The sequence below is a fragment of the Sinohyriopsis cumingii genome, chromosome 14 (assembly GCF_028554795.1).
Source record: "Sinohyriopsis cumingii isolate HCF-2022 chromosome 14, ASM2855479v2, whole genome shotgun sequence".
Lineage (NCBI taxonomy): Eukaryota > Metazoa > Mollusca > Bivalvia > Unionida > Unionidae > Sinohyriopsis > Sinohyriopsis cumingii.
Genome location: NC_142974.1, coordinates 74,244,060 through 74,250,061, shown reverse-complemented (window position 1 = coordinate 74,250,061; position 6,002 = coordinate 74,244,060). Strand labels below are relative to the sequence as shown.

The following is a 6,002-nucleotide window of genomic DNA, read 5'->3' as shown; positions in this document are numbered from 1 at the left end:
TGGTACACACCGTAACACTTGGTGACCAGAATATTCGAGGACACAAACTTTATACGGAGCATTTGGTACTTTAGGTCTTAAATATAGCTTATTTAGATTATTCTAGATTTATTTCATAATACTGTAAGAGCCTCCTATCTTTTCAATCGACAAAACTGATAATTATATTGCTTGTTAACGTTTAAGCTTTGCTTCTGTATGACTATATATATATATATATATATATATATATATATATATATATATATATATAAATGTATATAAATATATATATATAAATATAAATATATATATATATATATATATATATATATATATATATATATATATATATATACGTGTGCTTCGATCGGACACCCGGAAGGCATGTTAAACTCCAGTATACGCAGAGGCGTAGCTATGATATTTTGCGCCCGGGGACGAACTATAAAATTGGCGCCCCAGCCCCCTCCCCGTTTAATCACATTTTTGAATATTACCCTTTTTTACTTATTATAATGTAACGTTGTAAGCCTCATTTTGGCGCCCCTGTACCTTGGCGCCCGGGGACATATGTACCCCCTGCCCCCCACCCCCCAGCTACGCCTCTGAGTATACGACACCATACATGACCACAACTCAACACAAGCTTTGTCAGGACGCTGTCCACATTACGTATGATTTACTGTTTCACAAAATAATTTAGAACAGGCTCTGCCCAAGCAGGTAAGGCATCGATTGTTTATTGAGAAAAACATACAAAAAAACTTCAAACGACGTGTGTCAGAAACCTCTCTCATCCAGGTTATTTACTGACTGTATGTTCAGAAACACATACATAAATAATCAAATAGGAAGATATCATGTTATTTACATGCAATTCAGAATAGTTTTATTAAAAAAGACAATTATAAAATACATATACACAATTTGTTATGAACAGAACAGTAAAGTGAATAGGGTTGGGCAGGTTGATTTTGCAGGTTATCTTAACTTCGCTGGTGCGATATCTACGCAGATTGCACACGTATACGATAATGAGATCAGATTTATTTGTCTTTCATCCTTAATATACAAGACAAAATCAATTTTCGAAAGGCTGCATTAGAAAGTAATTAAAGAGAAATCGTCCAAAGCGAGGTCACTAAACAATATATAATAAATTGTACAAGAAGTCTAGAACAGAAGATTTGAGTGGTCATGACTTTCATAGCTCATTTTTCGCCGAATGCCCAGTGCAATTTCGGACGTCTGGTCCCGAGCCTGCGATCAGGGTTACTGGCGTCATCTTTGAGCAGTCTGTGGAAAATGGAAAAAAAAACAAAAAACTTTATTTAGTGAGATTCTGAAACCTAGTAATTTTCTCGAAGGTTTATCTCTCCATTTATCTATCTATCTGTCTATCTATCTATCTATCTATCTATCTATCTAAGTGCGTGCCTGTAGGTTATTACATGATACATGTGCGCATGTCTATCTTTTGAGTTATTGTTCTTTAATTCTGAATTTATTATTTCTATATAGGTTTTTCTCTGTATAATTTTCCGTCTGTCTGTTGATTCATCAGCTGGTCTATCAAAATATGAATTTACCTTCTTACCAACCGGCTCACCTACAACCTGCTCACAACTGCCCGTCTATATATCCTACCAGCCAATCACCTACAGAGTACCTATTTTACTCTCTCTCTTTTATTTATTGTTGTTATAGAAGTCATTACGTAATAAATATGACCTTAATGAGCATTAAGCGACTTGAGGTCAAAAATGTTTCTGTTCGGAGACCGTGAAACACGGGCAATTTCAGCAATTGACTTTCCGCTGTTTCTTATAGATAAGTAAAATATAATTATGTAAGTGTTTACGGAAATGTACAACATTTTTACAGACTTACTCATTAAAGTCAACCTTTACATCATTGATGTCCTTTAATAGAGCTTGCAACACAGCAGCATCCTCGGTCGAGTAACTTCTCCGTTTTCGAAGATCTGTGGATAAAGCAAATTTATTGGTACCCACACGTGTCAGATAATACATACTGAGATTAACTTCATATGGATAATTGAAATGTGAACAAGAAATATGGGCCTCAAACTGTCAGTTCCAAAGTCCGTTTTTTGTGCATGTGAGCTAATTATGTATAGGAGCATGACAGCTTTGCATAGTTTTCATTTGATTTCCAAGACAAAAGTAATAGGGTATTGATATAAGGTTCGATTTCTTCTAAACTTCAATAAGGTTTGATTATTTTGTCTAAAACATAATCATACGTCACACGCAGGATATCTTACTCAATTCTACAAATGTGTCAGTTTATACATAATCAGCTAACATAGACTAATTTGAAAAACCGCATCATTATAAACGGACTATAAATAGCAGGCACCATTTTATTCCGGAAAAAATGTGCCAGAAAAACTATTTTTCCGAAAAATATTTACAGAGCAGGGAATTATGTCTGGAAAGCAAATGAGGCATTCAGTGCATGATAACATGGATGAACTTTTTTATACCCATTGTATCTGACATGAAAATTCCATAACGCATAAAAGAGAAAAAAAAAATAACATCGATGAGTCAGAAATGAATATCGTTCGCTCATCATGATTGCGCATGTGAAAAGAATGAGTCAGCTCTTTCTGTTTCCGTTACTCATTATATTTACTTTCATTACTCGGTTTGTATTTACTTTTACAGTTGGGGAGCCTATCCTGTCTTTCATTTTCTGTGTTTTTGTCTCTCCACGAAAGCCTTAACTTTTAGCCCACCAGGATTTCCGTTTAAGCAATAATTGCACGATATATAAGTCAATACATGGGGCGTAAGGTGTTTGGGGTCGCAACTAATACCGGGTGGTGTCTAAGGTGTCAGTAAAATAGTTCAATTAATAATTTATCGCAAATTGCAATTGCTTTTATGTTTCTCAATGTCCGCATGATACGTTCATCTAGGAAATGTATTAATTATTTTCCTGGATAAAGAAAACCCCATTGCTGTATAGCGTTCTTTGTAAACATGATCGTAAATCATTTTAACTAAGATACGCATAAAGTGTACATTTAAGTGTGCATTTTGTGTATCTAGATCGCCAATTATATTATAGGGCACGTAATCGTTTGATAAAATATAATTATAGTTATATGTCATACATACTTATGCTGGTTCGTACGCACCTATTTTAATGCATGCAAACATTCATATTTCTATCATTTGTTTTCAGACACCAGTTCATTCGTTCTGCCAAACATCGGAAGAAACTGACAACGTTCCATCAATCCAACCATAAAGCTAAACAACTATATCTACCTACCTACCTACACACTATTCCGCCATCCCGCCCACCCACCTACCTACCTATATACATACATACATACATACGTACGTACGTACGTGCGTGCGTACGTGCGTGCGTGCGTGCATGCATGCAATCATCCATCCCTCCATCCATCCATCCATCCGTACATACATACATGCATACATACATACATACATATATACATACGATTGTCCAAACGTTTCTGCAAACGTTGACCAAAACATGACCCAGCTACATTACTGATATTTGAGAGGAATTTGCTCTCCCATAATAACTTTAACTGACGGATATCGAAGATCAATAATGTTGCAATTTTATACGTTAGTCCATCATCTTTGTTTGTATTCAATAACGCGTTATTGGACTTTTCTAAGTCATATAGCATCTCCAACATTTCGTGTCCTTCGTTATCACGTAGCGACTAAAATCCTTCAAGAAATCGCCATGCCACTACTACTATGAGGTAGATAGCATGACTCGTTGTCCCATCTTCATTTTAAATACACCAAAGTTTCCCTAAAGGTGTGCGTAAAAATGTACAATAAACATTGAAATTTTTATTTCAAATATCGGCCTTTAAGATTATTCAAAGATATCTCCTTCTAATCGAATAACTGTATTCTCTATAAGGATGAATTTTAAGCGCCTTGTTATGCAATTTTTACACTGAGGTCTGGTAATGATTTTACTTACATGCATAACAGAGTTTATCCAAACGTTCCTGCAAACGTTGATTTTAATTAGGCCTAGATACGTAACAGATATTTGAGCTGATCGTACACTCCAATAATTAACATAGGTGACCCATATTAAAGATTCATAGTGGTACAATTTTACACGTTTAGTCCATCTTTATTTGCATTCAGTAACGTGATATTGGTCATATGACATCTATAACCTTTCGTTTCCTTCATTATCACCTAGTGACTATCATCCTTCAAGATATTGTTTTGCCTCTAGTACTGCAAGGTGACATACGATGATGATAATGATGCGCCTTGTCAAGAACATGTTAAGTACCTCATTGTGATCTCAATGGTTTGCGCAACAATTGACGCTAATCACTGGGTTTTGAATTTGTAGAGCGGTCTTTATGTTTCATTAAAGACATCTCCAATGAACCAAGCTATATTTTCAATAAGAATGAATTCTCAGTTTAAGGTCATCGTTCTGTAATATTTACACGGTGTTTGACAATGATTGTACTAACGTACGTCATATTGGCAAATGGTCTGATGTGAAAGAGACACAGTGAGTACGTTTTAAGAAAATATGGTATGTTAAGCCGAAGAAAACAAAGAAAACAAAATGTCTTGTATTTGTTCGGACATTTTTAGGTTTATTTATGGCTGAGCATGACCTATATATAATGTTTACGAAACGATCAACCACATACTATAACGGGAAGGCACAAGTTTGTAGACGGCTTTGAAGAGAGTTTTAATAGAAAATAATTCAGATGCATTTCATAGTTGCAATAAATAAGTTTAAAGAAAATAACTCGGAGAGAGAGAGAGAGAGAGAGAGAGAGAGAAACGGGCTAAATCTCTCTTGTATGCTCATATATTTAAAGACATAAATAATGAAAGAGTGAAAAAATGAAAAAGTAAAGAAAAGAAAGATATAATGAAGGACGGCAAGAAAGAAAGACAGAATAAAAGAATAATGGAATGGCAAAATAAAACAAATACATACCTTTGGAAAACGAAACAGCACACACAACCAAAAGCAGTAGCAACAAGGTGAGATTCTTCATCTTTGGAAAATGACTCTCTTTCAGTTCCCAGCTTGTGGTCGCAATGTTTGGTGAATCAAGCCTACACTATTTATACGTGTGGTCGCGTGAGCTAGATATCGTTTGTCACAGCGGACCTATAGGAGAATATTTTATTGATAATGCAATAGAAATTCCAAAAACATTAACCGCAACATGAGATTTATTTTGATTCAATTGTTAACGTCACGTGCTTGGTAAAGTTGCGCTTGATAATACTAATTTAGCCTAGATACATTTAATTCATCAAGAAGCTTTAGGCGAACTGATTTGCAAGGGGTGTTTCTTATCAAGGAGAGTATAGATAATCAAATCAACAATAACATGTGAACGTATTCGTTTGCTGCCACGATACTATGTTGAGTATAGTGATAATTCATCCGTTGCCGTGCACATTACTTCTCATCACCATTGAAAGGCAGCTGCACAGAACATGCCTCCAGGATAATTTATAATACATATATAAAATCTCTGAGTTGCAGGCAAAGTGACGTTTTTATAAACATACCGCTTTTTCTACATAAAACGCCAGTTCAACATTATGTGGCATTGCTAGAAAGACTCGGTAAATCCAATTTTAAGTATTATTTTCTTTGACTAATTAAAGCACTCAAAATAAGCAAAGAAATTGCTACATACAGTACAGCGACTTGTTTTACTGATCAATCATGTGGACCTCTATATGTGCCCACAGTGAGTAGTGGACCTCCACTCAGTCTGGTATCTTTTCCACCCAATCTAGTGGGAATCCAGCCAATTTTGTGGAAGTCCATTACGGATTGTATTGAAGCTGTAGTAGGTTTTATTGTATCCCACATTGATTCCATTGTATTTTCTTTGTTAGTTGACACGCTATACACACAGATGGGATACACCCCGAGAGCGAAAACCAAACCATGGCTGATACCAATTTGATATCTTTATCTGTACAAAC

General features: G+C 35.3%; 1 long non-coding RNA gene across 1 annotated transcript; it reads right to left on the bottom strand.

Annotated features, from left to right (window-relative positions):
• Window positions 1-706: 706 nt before the first annotated feature.
• LOC149784157 (uncharacterized) lies at window positions 707-5,146 on the bottom strand. The gene is made up of 3 exons (XR_016414104.1): window positions 4,990-5,146; window positions 1,873-1,966; window positions 707-1,278 (listed from the first exon to the last, which is right to left on the bottom strand). It is a non-coding gene; the product is annotated as an uncharacterized LOC149784157 (long non-coding RNA).
• Window positions 5,147-6,002: the final 856 nt, after the last annotated feature.